Consider the following 15767-nt stretch of genomic DNA (forward strand, 5'->3'; position numbering starts at 1 on the left):
ATGGGGTCTCCCAGGCCCCTCCAAGAATGGATGAATAGCTCCAGCTGTGTTTCTGAGCTTTCCTCTGATGTCAGCCTCTCCTGGGCTTTTGCATGGGCCTTAAAGAGAGAAATAGCATCTGTTTTCACACAAACAACCTTAAATCATTGGCAATGGGAAAATACCTTGCATTTACTCACCTCTTCTCCTTTCCATGCATTTCTTTTTTGTATCTCATGTATTCGTTCTACAATTTCCAGAGCACCTGCTCTGAACCAGGCCTTATGAATGGAAGGAGGTTTCCCTCCTTGCAGATGCATAGGTCACAGGGTACAGGGGAGAAGGAGGGTAGTACACTAGAGAGTGGAGAGTTCCATCTGGAAAGAAGGTACTAGGTACACAGGGAGGGTGTCATGGCAGGCTTCCTGAAGGAGGTGCTTCTTGAGCTGAAGGCCAAGATGGTCTGTGAGGTGTCTTTCCCAGGCTGGCATATGGACAACTTGCACTGGAAGCACAGACTCCCTGGTTCACTAAAATAGGAGCAGGAAATGTTGAGCTTCTGAGCTCCAGCCACCCATATGTCCTTCTCCAGGAATATTCCCAGGAAGGAGGGATTACAAAGGGACACATTGTGCTATATATATGCCAAAACATCAAATAGTGTACTTTAAATAGGTGTAGTTTAGTATTGCAATTATACCTCAATTTAAAAAAATTAAAAAATCAAAGAGCACTATACCATAAGAAGTAGTGCCCTGGGGCACCTGGGTAGCTCACTGGGTTAGAGCCTCTGCCTTCAACTTAGGTCAGGATCCCAGGGTCCTGGGATGGAGCCCCGCATCAGGCTCTCTGCTCAGCAGGGAGCCCGCTTCCCTTCCTCTTTCTTTGCCTGCCTCTCTGCCTACCTGTGATCTCTGTCTGTCAAATAAATAAAATCATAAAAAAAAAAAAAAAAAAAGAAATAGTGCCCTGTTCCACTCTTTCTTCATCAAGTTCCATTCCCAAGACAACCACTTTCAAGTCTTAGGTGTTCTATCATTTAAACCTAAATTTAAAAAGATAGACTTCTTTATTTCATGGTATTTCTGTTATAGGTATTAACTATTATTTCCTACTAACCACACACACACACACACACACACACACACACACACACACTTACACATATGCACACTTCTCTTGCTCTATTCTCTCTTTTTTTAAAAAAGTGATTTTTGTTTGTTTGTTTGTTTGTTTGTTTTTTAAGATTTAATTTTTAAGTAATCTCTACACCCAACATGGGGCTCAAACTCACAACCCCGGGACCAAGAGTCTCACACTTCTCTGAGCCAGCCAGGTGTCCCTCTTCCTCCATTCTCTTGATGTGGCCACATGCCATTTTTTGGGGAGTAAATTACTATTCAGTGTTTATATGATTGTGACTATTTAAATAGTATTGCTAGCTGAATTACATGCTGTGCCATGTTTCTTACACACCTTTTGTTTTTATTGGCATTAAATATCTGCCTCATTCTTCATTTTCTTGGTGTGCTGTATATTTAGCTTTAACCTGTGCCCAAATGGATGGACAGAATCCTAAAATTCCATTCCATGCCTGTGGTAGGCCCACTGGTGCTCTATCTGGTCCAGTTTGGTCTGACGGCCTCTCTTCTGGGGAGCTGGGAGGGGTTGCTGTCTGGTCTCACCAAACAGCATTCACCTTGAGACCTTCCTTTATCTCCATCACAGGCCCTTCTCCCACTTCTCTGTTCACTTGTTTCCCAGATTCCTTGTCTTTGTCTTCTGGTAGCTTCCTAAGAACAGATCTGTGGGAGGCACAAAATCTTTTGTGTGTTAAAACCTCCTCATTCAGGGTGCCCGGGTGGCTGAGTCGTTAAGCATCTGCCTTCAGTTCAGGTCATGATCCCAGAGTCCCGGGATAGAGCCCCACATCGGGCTCCCTGCTCAGCAGGGAGTCTGCTTTTCCCTCTCCCTCTCCCACTCCCCCTGCTTGTGTTCCCTCTCTCACTGACTCTTTCTGTCAAATAAATAAAATAAAAATCTTAAACAAAACGAAACAAAAACGCTTCATGCTACCCTCATACAGTATTGTTACTTGGCTGGGTATAAAACTCTAGGTTAGAAATCATTTCCCTCTGTATTGGGAAGGGCTGCTTCATTGTCTTCTAGCTTCCCTTGTTGCTGTTGAGAATAATGATGTGATTCTAATTGCTCATCCCTGGATTTAAACTGTTTTCTCTTGCTCTGGAAACTCTGAGCATTTTCTCTGCATGTCTGATGTTCTGAAATTTCCCAGCGTTGTGCCTTGGTATGTTTTTGTCCTTTGTTCTGGGCCCTTTGTGTGCCCTGCAGTCTGGCACCTTGTGTCCGTACATGCTGAGTGGTTTCCCACATAATTTTGTTGTTACTGTTCTCCAATGTAACTGTTCTCTTTTTTGGAACTCCAGTTATTTGGATGTTAGAACTCCCAAAACAATTCTCTAAATTTTAAGTGATTTTTTCCCCCCCTGTTATCTTTTATTTTTCTGGGAAATTTCAACCCTTCTATATTTTTGTTATCACTTTTAATGTTTAAGAGCTGTTTTTAATCCAGTGTTCCCTTTTATAATATCATCTTGTTTCATGAATTAATTATCTTCTTATATCTCTCCAGGAGTAGTAATTATAATGAAAATTATTTTCTTATCCAATCTTCACATTATCTCCGTTTCCTTGGAGTTCATTTTTTCTGTTTGTTTGTTTTGGTCTCTGTGTCTTGTAGCTAAGGCTTCCCTCAAATGACTTTGATAGTTGGCTGTCTGGTCCTGTTTAAGAAGGAGGCATTTGGGGCGCCTGGGTGGCTCAGTGGGTTAAGCCTCTGCTTTCAGCTCAGGTCATGATCTCAGGGTCCTGGGATTGAGCCCCGCATCAGGCTCCCTGCTCAGCGGGGACCCTGCTTCTCCCCGCCAACCCCCGCCTGCCTCCCCACCTACTTGTGATCTCTGTCTGTCAAATAAATAAATAAAATCTTAAAAAAAAAAAAAAAGAGAGAAGGAGGAGGCGTTTAACAGCTGATGGAAACCCTGTGTAGACACAGAGCTGGTTTCTTGGAGGGTCTCACAAAAAAAGGCTGGGATAAGGTGCTGGCTTTGATGATAGGGATGCCCAAATAGCAGAATGTGTAGGTCATTTCTCTTGGGCTGGTCAGCTTCCCAGGAATGGACCCTCCTAATCTCTGCCTGGAAGCTGAAAGCCCGGCAGCCAGTGTTTTGAGAGCAGAACAGGGACGGGAAGTAGAAGGGGGCTGAAGGAGTGAGCTATGCCAGACCCCCCCCCCCCCGCCTCCCCAGCATTTCTCCAGGTTGGCAGCAAAGGTGGAGGGAGGAGAGTGTACAGAATAAGGTGCTGATCTTCTCATGTGGCAAGAGAGGGGACTCCTCTTCATAAAGCTTTCAACCAGCCCACCTGGTTTCAGCCTCACCCTTGCCCCTGTCTTGGAGGTGTCTAGTGGCTCCATTTGCTAAGATTGTCTGAGGCTCTGGGGAACTTGCTTCTTTCTCTCCCCAAACCCTCAGCTGTGGGGAGAAAGCTAAACCCTCATCCGTCTGCATTCTATTTTCCAGAATTTCGTTGATGTCCCTCTCCTGCTCTCTCTCCTCTCCTGACTTCTTTTGCTAAGGGATCAGGCTTTTTCCTTTCCTCTCCTTCCTGCCCAGTAGGCAGGTTTGGAACAGAGCCAAGGTGAAGGTGCACCTCTCTCCTCCCCGTTTGGTTGGATTCAGGCTCCTCTTGATTTTTCTCACTGAGGTGGCTCATTCCAGACCTTGTCGGGACTGGTGTGGGCACTTGGGGCAGGAAGCTGGCAAACGCAGGATTGTTCAACCGGTTCTACGACTAACTTCAGGGCTTGCTTTCCCTGCTGTGAGCTGGGTTCCCAAACAGTTGCCAAGGCTAAGACTGGGGTCGGAGTGCTTCTGTGACAGTGGTCCTTTGGATGGTGCTCTGCTGCACTGGTACCACGGGGCTGCCACCAAGACCTTGCAAAGAAAACTTGAGGCTTTTTCAGCTGGAGGGGATTTAGAGGTCCAGGGTCTGAGCCCTGCTTCTAGGAGGCTTGTGCTACTCCCTTTCGATGCCACCTCACCTTCTCCACGCCTGGGCATCCAAGGCTCGCTTCCGCTCTTGCCCCTTTCTTTTTGGTGCATTCACAGGAGAGGGTGGCCAGAAGAACACTCCCTCTCCCAGGCCCACCTTGACTGCCTGTCAAGGGCAGAGCACTGGCCTTTCAGCCCCACGGAGAAGTTCTATTGTTTGCCTGGGCAGGGCACTGGAGTCACTGGGAAGGCATCCTAATGTCTGGCTTACTTTGTGCAGAGACTCTCGTGGTGTGCCGTGTGGGTGCTGGTCCTGTGAGGTGCTCCCGGAAACCTGTGGTCAGATGGGCTAGAGAGATTCCATAAACAGTGTTCTTCTCTTAGAGATTTAGAATGGCCTCCATCTATACAAAGACTTTAAAAATCCCTGCAGGAAAGCAAACATATATTTTGTTTAAGGCACCCACATAGGCAAGGACAGGCTGAAAGAAACCAGACTGATCTTAGGAGGTATCAGGCTGGGCAAATCAGAGTACAGAGTCTATCCTGGTGGAAAAAAAGAGAGTTCTAGGACTGGAGACAAGGACAATGCAGCCCACGTTTAGGTTAGTCTGTGCCTAAACTCGGTTGGAAGCCCAGTGGGTCTTGCTGCCTGGCTTGCTTCTTCATATCCTTTCGGCAAACCCTTCTCTAACCCCAGCCCAGATCCAAAATGGCTAATGGTGGAGGAGATTGGAAAACTGGCGCTGGGACAAAGGAGTGACCCTGGAGAGGCACAAGGAGACTTTCCTCTGAGGTCAGAAGGAACATAGGGGGGCGCCTGGGTGGCTCAGTGGGTAAGGCCGCTGCCTTCGGCTCAGGTCATGATCCCAGGTCCTGGGTTCAAGCCCCGCATCGGGCTTTCTGCTCAGCAGGGAGCCTGCTTCCTCCTCTATCTCTGCCTGCCTCTCTGCCTGCTTGTGATTTCTCTCTGTCAAATAAATAATTAAAAAAAAAAAAAGAAGAAGGAACATAGGTACATTGGCCGCAGGAAGGAGAAAGCAGGAAGATAGAGAAGCAGAGATCTCCCATAACTTCTCCCTAGGAGACCTAATGCCTGCTGTACCTTCCAGACCCCTCCTTTTGGGTCAGGGTCCTGTAAAAGTGCTGCCAAGAAAGCCATCTCCTCTCAGTGAGGTACAACTGGCCAAGGGAGGAAGGTCCAGTGTAGTAGTAGGGATGGCAGAGTGGGATGGAAGGGTGGAATATGGCAGAGCTGAGGGCAGAGCCCCTAGTCTCTGCAGCTGGGAAGCTCTTAATGCTGAGACCTGGCCAATTGTCCCTTGCATCTCTGCTGCCACTACCCTCAGGGACCCTCAAATCCCTGTCAATGCCACAGTCAGGAGACAGGGGACAGGCTCAGCCCAGGCCTTCCAAGGTGGGAGGGAGAGGCAAGTCTTCTGGATCTCCTTTCCCTTTCCTTTTCTTCCATGATGTCTTCAGCCCTGCTTTTCCTGCCTGTCACCGTGATGGGCGTTTGCTGAGATGGAGGGGTGGGCCTATGAGGTGAAGCCTCCCTTTGTGCCCATTGGCTTTGCCGCCTTGGGCAGAAAGACAAGTCTACCTCTCTTCTTCTATAAAACAAGCCTCATAACAGAACCTACCTCAGACAGGTAGGGTTATTTGGGAGCATGAAATGGAATATTCTTTCGAGTGGTATCCAGGATGTGCACAGAACAATAACCTCTCCACAGAGCAGTTCTCTAAATTCTCACCTCACGGCAGTTAGCAGTGGGACCTCCCACGTGTCACGTTCCCCCTTGCTAAGACTCAAGGGCTATTCTGCAGCAAACAACAGCCTCGGCCAAAGCCAGCCATGAGGACAAGTTATATCCCTCCCAAATCTTTCCTCTTGCTTTGGCATAAGCTGAGTGAAACATACTACCTTGTCATTTGTCCCCTCCTTACCCCCTTCAGGTCTTTTACCAAATATCATCTTCCAGGATGACCTTCCCTGATCATACTGAATGATCATTATTTATGTTGCAACTTACCCCATTCCCTGTTCTCTTCCTTCCACTTTTTCCTCCATCAACTTTTTGACCTTTTACATGCAATTAGTCTCACGTATGTATTTGCTTATTGTTTGTCTCCCTCACTAGAGTGTGAACTGTGCGAGGCTGGTGAGCTTTGTGTTTTGTTCATTGCTGTATCCCTGATGGCTAGCACAATGCTTGGCACAGAGTAAGTGCTCTGGGGCTACTGCTGAATGAATGGAATAAACTCATGGACATTTTTTCTTGCCATGGCAAGATCCATATTGTTTTATAACTGTTGGCTGCCTACAAGAAATAGCACCCACCCAACTCATTTAATTTTCTTAAGAAGCCCTATAGCAACATCCCTTTGGCTGTAAGATGGGCACTTAGGGGAATTTGTGTGACTGGTCTCAATCCATTAAACTCCCCTTAGGTCTAATTGGTCTAAGCGGCCTCTGCTCTTAGAGTGAGGTCACACTGTAATCCTCAGAAGCTTTACATGGTACACAACCCAGTGGGTTTAATTGGTTTAAGGTCAGTATTGACGTCGAGTGAGTTTTGCAGCTGTAACATCCTAAACCTTGTGTATCAGGGATTGTGCTTGGGTGTGAGTATTAGACACCAACACACAAAGAGTGGCTTGAACAAGTTAGGGATTTATTTTATTTTTATTGACATACATTTGAAATACAGTGTTATATGGGTTCAGGTGTACAAGATTCACAGTGATTTGACAATTCTATCCAGTGCCCTATGCTCACCATGGTAAGTGGAGTCATCATACATTATTACAATATCTTTGATTATATTCCCTCTGCCTTGTTTTTCATCCTCTTGTCTTATTTATTTTATAACTGTGGGTTTGTACCTCTTAATTTCTTTTACATATTTCAGCCATCCCTCTAATTCCTTCCCCTCTGGCAATGACCAATTTATCCTGTTTTATGATTCTGTTTCTGTTTTTTGCTTTGTTTGTTTAGATTCCACATATAAGTGAAATCATATGGTATTTGTCTTTCTCTATCTGACTTATTTCACCTAGCATAACCCCCTCCAGTTCCATCCATGTCATTGCAAATGGCAAGATTTCATTCTTTTTTATTGCTGGGTGATATTCCCTTGTATATGTGTATGTGTGTGTATGTGTGCATATCACATCTTCTTTATCCATTCATCTATGGATGGACACTTGGGTTGCTTCCATAACTTGGCTATTGTAAAAGAAAACGCCACAGGACACCTGGGTGGCTCAGTTGGTTAAGCATCTGTCTTCGGCTCAGGTCATGATCCCAGGGTCCTGAGATCGAGCCCTGCATGAGTCAGCTTCTCTCTCTGCCCTCAAGCCCCCCACCCCTGCTCATATATGCATTGACACACACACACTCTTTTACTCTCAAATAATTAAATTTCAAAAATCTTTAAAAAAATGCTTCAGTAAACACAAGGGTGCATATATCTTTTTGAATTGGTATTTCTGTTTTCTTTGGGTAAATACCCAGTAGTGGAATTCCTGGATCACATGGTACTTTTAATTTTTGAGGAAGCTCCATACTGTTTTCCACAGTGGTTGTGCCAATTTACATTCCCACCAAAAAAGAGTGTCTGAGGGTTTCCTTCTCTCCTGGCAGAAAAATAAACACAGAGATCAATTGAACATAGAGACCCTAGAAGTAAGCCCATGTGTATATGGTTAATTCATCTATGACAAAGGAGGCAAGAATACACAATAAGGAAAAGACCGTTTCTTCAACAAATGGTGTTGGGAAAACTAGACAGCCACATAGAAACGAATGAAACTGGAGCACTTTCTTATACCACACACAAAAATAAACTCAAAATGGATTAAATAGTTAAATATGAGACCTGAAACCATAAAATTCCTAGAAGAAAACATACGTTGTAATCTCTTGGACATTGGCATTAGCAACATTTTTCTAGGTATGTCTCCTTAGGCAAGGGAAACAAGAGCAAAAATAAACTACTGGGACTACAACCAAATAAGGAGGTTTGCACAGCAAAGGAAACCATCGACAAAATGAAGAGTCAACCTACTGAGTGGCAGAAGTTAGGGATTTACTTTTCTCTCATAAGGCATGAACTCTGGAGGTAGGTCTCCGATGGCTGTTATAGTAGCTCTCAGCATTTTTGGTGTCCCAGGCTCCTTTTATCCTTCTGCTCCTTCATCCTTTGCCCACAGTTTCTAGTGTGAGCTGCAAGGTGGCAAGATGACCACTGCAGCTCCAGCTATCAAGTTAGCCTCCCAAATATTTAGAGGGTTAAGGCTAAGAGGAGTCAGGAAAGAGGGTACATGTCCCCCGAGTCAGTCTTCCTTTGAAAAAAAATCTGGGCTAACCATTTTTGATTTTAACTAGAGCATTTAGCCTATTTACGTTTAATGAAATAACTAACATATTTGGGTTTATATCTGCCATGTCACTGTCTTTTTATTTGTTTCACTTGTTTTATGTTCCCTTTATCCTCCTTTCTTGCTTTATAAGTACTTTTTATTATCCTGTTCCATTTGGCTCATTAGTTATGTAATATTTTATTAATGTTTTCAGGGCTCATCCTAGAGATTACAATACACTCCGTGACTTATTAAAGTTTAATATAAGTTTCTAGTTTTGCCACTTCCGGACAATGCAAAGATTTCAGAACATGTTAATCTCATGACTGCCCTCCCATCCTTGTGTCATGAATTTTAATTCCGCGTATATATTTTTTACAGATTTTATTTATTTATTTGAAGCAGGGAGAGGGGCAGACAGAATCTCAAGCAGACCCTGCGCTGACCACCAAGCCCAACCCCAGGCTCGATTTCACAACCCTGAGATCATGACCTGAGCTGAAACCCAGAGTCAGGAGACTGAGCCACCTCGGTGCCCCATCATTCCATGTATTTTAAACCTCACAAGACATTATTAAGATTTTCTTATATATCGCCAATATTTATTTGGTTTTACCCATGTATTTACCCTTGTCATTACTCTCCATTCCTTTCTTCATCTCCATGCTCCCACGTGGGATCATTTTCCTCTCGCTCTGTAAGTGTTCCTTGAAAGAGGGCTTGCCGGTAGCACCGCTCCCCATTTTTATTGGTTGGGAATATCTTTATTTCATCCTTCCTCTGTGTCTGGAAGACCGCCAAGGGAAGGCCCCTGTAGAGCCAGCCTGCCCTTCTGGATAACATGGGCCGGGTGGAAAGCTCACATCCTGTTTCTTGGGTGCGAGAGGCATCAAGTAAAGCCAGTGTTTGACAAAAGTCAGAGGCAATCATTCAATTCGGACTGGGGCCAGGGGATCAGATATGGCTCTGGTCAGATTTGGGAAGGAGAGCTGTTCTTGGCAGCCCCTGGGACAAATCAGCATTGTCCATTGGGCAGCCCTGTCATCAGGGCCTCAGTGTCCAGCCTCCCTGTGAGCAGGTGGTGTGGGGAGGAGAATTGCTGTGTCTACCCAAACCTTCACTTTCCCACACTTCAGAAGAACTTTATCAGGCCTACTTTCTTTCTTCTTCTTCTTCTTCTTTTAGATTTTATTTATTGGACACAGAGAGAGCAAGAGAGAGCCCAAGCAGGAGGAGCCGCAAGCAGAGGGTGGGAGAGAAGCAGACTCCCTGCAAAACAGGGAGCCTGATGCCAGACTCAATCCCAGGACCCTGGGATCATGACCTGAGCTGGGGCAGAAGCTTAACCGACTGAGCCACCCAGGCTGCCCAGGCCTCCTTTCGTCATAGGGCAACTCAAAAAACATTTTGTGAACTGTTCTCCCCATGAATTCCTCAGATCAGACTAAGGCCTCTGCAGATGCAGGTGAGGGGTCTTCTACGCCCCCAACTCCAGCCAACGCTCGGCAGCCAGAGTGGCTCTGGCTGGAATTCGTAAACCCTAAGAGGGTCGGCCCAAAGAGAACTGGAGGCCCCAAGGATCCCAGAGTGAATCGGGCAGTTCATGTCTTCTCCAGGCGGGTATCCCTCTGGGCTGGGGTCCCAGCAGTCCAGCCCCCACATCCTCTCCTCCATATCAGGCAGGAAAGCCAGCAGGCAGAGAGGCATCTGATGGGCTCCTTCCTCCCCTCAAAATCACAAAGCCCCACCTGCGGAGCTGAGTAACTGTCTCTACCAAGGACACAGGAAACAAACAAAATAGAAATGCAGTTACCTCTGTCTGGACTCTGAGCTCTTTCTGGAGCCGGAAGAAAGCTGGAATGCATTTCTGGTGGTCTATGTTTAGTTATTTTTCTAAAGGCTAAAAAGAGAAGCTGAAAGTCTTTCCTTTGCGAAGGTTATTTTGCTGAGCAAAATGAAAACTCATTCTAGACTGTTCCTCTGTCTGGAACACTTTTCCCCCGGATGCCCAGGGGTCATGCTCTCCCTGCAGGGTTCTGCTCAAATGGCAGCACCTCGGGCCTCTCCAAATGTCCCATTTAAAAAGCTACAACCACTGTCCTTGCTGACCACACCCCCCCCACGCCTGCCCACCTCACCAGCCACCCAAAACCCTGGCAATTTCTCATTCCCTTCCACTGCTTGATTCTTTTCTGTGTTTATTTACCATCTGCCTCCCCTTCTAGACTGTCAGCTACACGAGGGCAAGTTTTGTCCTGTGCTATGTCCCCGGGGCCAACAACAATGCTTAGCACATTGTTGGTGTGTGAATTCTGTATTGCCTCATGACAAATCACTCTGAAATGTAGAGGCTTGAGACAACAACACTTACTATCTTACAGTGACTGTGGGTCAGGAGCATGGATGCAGGGGGCTGGGTCTACCACTCAGCCTCTCTGGCCAGGACTGCTGTGGTTGAATTCTCCTCTGAAGGCTCAAGTGGAGAGGACCAGCTTCCAGCTCCCAGGGCTGTTGGCAGCATTTGCTGTCTTGCAATCTGCTGACCGAGGACCTCAGATCCCTGCCAGGCTGCTGGCCAGGAGCTGCCCTCCATTTCCCGGCACTCAGGCTTCTCTTCAGAGCATCTCACAACGTGGCAGCTGACGTCATCAGCGTAAGGAAACAAGAAGGACCTCAGAGAGAATGTGGGCAAGATGGAAGCTGCTGCCTTTGGTAAACTAATGTTGAATTTGATTTCCCATCACTTTGTATCCTAGTCATTAGAGGCAAGTTATTAGACCCAGGGCACACTCAAGGGGAGGGGATTCCACAAGAATACAAGTACCAGGAAATGCGGTCACTGGGAGCCATTTTAGAAACTGCCAACCACATTGGACTTTCAATTAGTGTTTGTTAAATGGATGGATGAGTGAATTTGGATACATATGGAGGGAGAACAGAGAAAGGTAGGGGCATACTGCTGCTAAGAAATTGTTTTCTTAGCATGTGGGAAAAGCCAGGAGACGTGGACCTCTAAGGGCTTGCTTCTTCCCACTTGTCACATGCTTCACTTTCAAGATTGGTTAACTTCGACTCTGATTCCGTCCTCCTCCTTCACCCACAAATGCATGCGCGCATAAGACATATAGACAGGAGGACAGTTCATTCTTCAGAGAGGCGAAGACACTGGCAAGCTTACTACTGGGCTCAGAGGTTTGTGAGTTGCTTTCAGAGGAAAGGCTGGGGAATTTGTTAATTTGGGGAAAAGTACATTTTTTCCCACTTGCACAACTCAAGTAAGGCTGAACACTCCCCTCTGGAATTTTCCAAACCATTTCTATTTCTCAAATGGAGAGGAGGAAATCTGCACAAAGCAACGTCTTATTTTTGAGGGAGACATGGATTATAACTGTGGCGTAGTTCTGTGTGCTCAAGCATGAACTTGCACCTCAGGCATACAGAAGAAATAAAGACGCAGGAGGAACACCTAAGTTGCTGCAGGGACCAGGCTAGCATTAGGGGGACAACAGAGAGGCACGGGGACAACACTGTCTGAATGTAGTGCGCTACTGGAGATCAAGAAGAGGGGATTTATAGCGCTGACAAGGCAGAGAGAGGTTCTGGAAATAGGTGGGTTAGAGTTTTCCTTTGAGTACGAAAAGTGTTTGAATTGGAGGGCATTCTAGGCAAGGAGCAGCATAGGAGAAAGGCCTAGAAATGGGAATTGGTGCAGTATGACCTTGGGCAGGCAAATCGGCCTGAATAAATGGAAGGTATGTATGTGATCGCAACTCAAAGTCATGAAACTCTGAGGGGCAGGACCTTCCTGAGTTTAGAAGGTGGGATTAGTGAAACTAGTTTGGGAAGGGAAATGGAGAAAATAACTGAATTTTGGAGGGCTAACTACCTTCCAAAATTTAGTATTTTCTTCATTTCCCTTCCAAGACCAGCCTAGCTACTTCCAAGACTAGCCTAGCTACTGGGCCCAGGGCTGAATAGCCCCCAGGAACAACCTGTGATGGGGCAGTGGGTGGGTGGGCGGGTGGAGGGCACCGTGATTTCTTCCTGTCAGAAGCTGCTGAGGAATACAAGTGGGTCTTGGTAAAAGCTGCCAGGAGAACAAGAAAGTTCACCTGGACTCTTCGTGGTCTGCTCTGAGGGAAAAACTCACCACAGAGAGAAAAGACAGGGTCCCACTAGAACTTCTTGTGACTTCCCCGCTTTCCTCTCCTGGTTGTACCCGCACCCCCTCCCTTGCTCCTCACCTCCTGTCTCTGCTTTATCTTGTGGCACTGAATTCGCAGCTCCCTGACACTTTGTGTGTTTACATCTGTCTTGTATATGGTCTGTGTTTCCCACTGCGATATAAGCTCCGTGAGGGCCGGGACTTGCAGACGAATTCCTAGCATAGGAAAACACTCAGTATCGGTTGAACGGAAGAGGGCTTGTTACAAGGTGATTAATGGTACTAAGAAGGAGCCAGAGCTGCTTAGGAAGACGGGGTCCTCAATTTGCTGCCGCGCCAGGGCCTTGGCCGCCACAGCTGTGTATGTGTGTACAGCTTTACCTGCAGAGAGGAGCTGGCCCTGGCTGGGAACAGCCTCCACCTCCATCTGGACAACAGGGAAAGCACACACAGCCTCCCTGGGGTCCTGCAGGCGCCAAAGCTTTGACTCACCTGAATGGCTCAACTTCCTGTCTCTGAGTTCAGGGCTTCTTTTCTTTTCTTTCTTTCTTTCTTCTTCTTCTTTTTTTTTTTTTAAATTTTATTTATTTATTTGACAGAGAGAGACAGCGAAAGAGGGAACGCAAGCAGAGGAAGTGGGAGAGGGAGAAGCTGGCTCTCCTCTGAGCAGGGAGCCCGATGTGGGGGTCGATCCCAGGACCCTGGGATCATGACCTGAGCCAAAGGCAGACGCTTAACTGACTGAGCCACTCAAGAGCCCTTGAGTTCGGGGCTCCTGTACCAGCCTGCCTCTACCTCCCTGGATGCCTGTGGGAATTCCATCTCCTCAGCCCCCTTCCTGGCTTCCATGTTGGCCTGCCTCTGTGTGAGATCCTGGCTGGAAAGGGCAGGCAGAACTGGGTCTTCCAGCCCAACGAGCAGTAAGAAGGGCTGTTGGTGGTGTTTCAGAGGCTCCATGACCCCATAAAATATGCTTCAATTTTTCTCAGAAAATGAGCCATTTTTTCCTTCTTGTGTTTTCATTTGGTGCCCAGAAGTCCCTGGATTTCCTGGAATTTATCTGAAGAATTCCAGCTATTCCAGCCATAGTTTTCACACACATACAGCTCCTGCCAGCAGACTTCGGCCATCTGGGGGCAGCCTGTGGTGGTGGAGTGAGCTCTGCTCTTAAGCTCCAGCGATCTGGCAAGGGCTTTTCTGCTGAGCCCCTACAAGCTTTTGGATATTTTAAAAAAACAGTCTTATGAAGGTACCATTGGCATGTAGTACACTACACTGAACCATGCGTCAACTGTTGGCTTAATATATACACCCACGAGATTGACATCACAATCAAGGTAATGAAGATACCCATCACCTCTGAAGTTTCCTGTGCCCCTTGGTTGCCCCTCCTCTCCCCAGGTAACCACTGATCTGCTTTCTGTTCCTATATATGAGTTTGCCTTTTCTGAACTTCTACAGAAATAGAATCATCCAATAGGTGCTCCTTTTATCTGGCTCCTCTCACTCAGCATAGTTCCCTTGGGATTCATCCACACCGTTGTCTGTCTCAGTAGTTCGCTTTCTTTGATTCTAGGTAGCATTCCACTGAATGGTTGTACCATAATTTGTGGATCAATTCATCTTTTGAGGAACATTTGCTCTTTCTGCCCAGTTTTTGGCTATTTTACACAAAGCTGCTATGAATAATGAATAACACGAAGTCATGAAGATTTACGCCTTTGTTTTCTAAGACTTGTATAGTATCAGCTCTTACATTAAGGATTGTGATCCATTTTGAGTTAATTTTTATTAGTGGTCTATGAAGTGACTCCAAGTTCCCTCCTCCCCAGCCCTTCTCCTCTTTCTTCATTGTCTTCATTTTGCATGTACATATCCAACTACTCCAGCACTATTTGTTGCAAATTCTGTCCTTTCTCCAACACATTACTTTTGTGCCTTTGTCAGAGACCAGTTGTTTTTATATGCATGGTTTCCTTCTGGATTCTCTATTCTAGTCTATTGATTTCTTTGTTTATCTTTGCCCCTTCCTTCCTTCCCTCCTTCCTTCCTTCCTATCTTATGACAAGATAGACTTTATTTTTTTGAAATTTTTATTTTAATTCCAGTTAGTTAACATATAGTGTTATTTTAGTTTCAGGCGTACAATATAGTGATTCAACAATTCCCTACATCAAACTGTGCTCATCACAAGTGCCCTCCTTAATCCCCATCACCTATTTAACCCATCTCCCTACCCATGTCTCCTCTGGTAACCATCAGTTTGTTGCCTATAATTAAGAGTCAGTGTCTTCATTTGTCTCTCTCCCTTTTTCCCTTTGCTGGTTTGTTTTATTTCTTAAATTCTGTGCATGAGGGGGACCTGGATAGCTCAGTCAGTTTAGTGTCCAACTCTTGATTTTGGCTCAGGTCATTATCTCAGGATCATGGGATCAAGATCCGTGTCATGCTTGGCGTGGAGTCTGAGATTTCCTCTCCTTCTTTCTCTGCCCCTCCCCCCACTCTCACCCTTCTTTCTCTCAAATAAATAAATAAAATCTTTAAAACAAATTTCACATATGTGGGAAATCATATGGTATCTTTCTCTGACTGATTTATTTCATTTTGTATTATGCTTTCTAGCTCCATCCATGTTGTTGCATATGGCAAGATTACATTCTTTTTGATGGTTGAATAATATTCCACATATATGTGAGATACACACACACACACACACACATAGGATATATATATCCTATGTATATAGATATCTATACACATATATATCATATATATATATATATATGTATATATAGGATATTCTTTATTCATTAGTCAATGAACACTTGACCTGTTTCCCTAATTTGGTTATTGTAAATAATGCTCCTATAAACAGAGATGTGCACGTATCCCTTTGAATTAGTGTTTTTGTATTTTTTTGGGTAAATACTCAGTGGTACAATAACTGGATCATAGTTTAGTTCTATTTTTAACTTTTTGAGGAACCTCCACACTCTTCTCCACAGTGGTTGCACCACTTTGCTTATGCAAAGTTCCTTTTTCTCCACATCCTCGCCAACACTTGTTTCCGGGGCTGTTGGTTTTAGCCATTCGGACAGGTGTGATATCTCATTGTCATTTTGATTTGCATTTCCCTGATGATGAGTGATGTTGAGCATCTTTTCATATGTCTATTGGCCATCTGG

This window comes from Enhydra lutris, unplaced genomic scaffold, assembly GCF_002288905.1.
Source record: "Enhydra lutris kenyoni isolate GAN:26980312 unplaced genomic scaffold, ASM228890v2 scaffoldscaffold39, whole genome shotgun sequence".
NCBI lineage: Eukaryota > Metazoa > Chordata > Mammalia > Carnivora > Mustelidae > Enhydra > Enhydra lutris.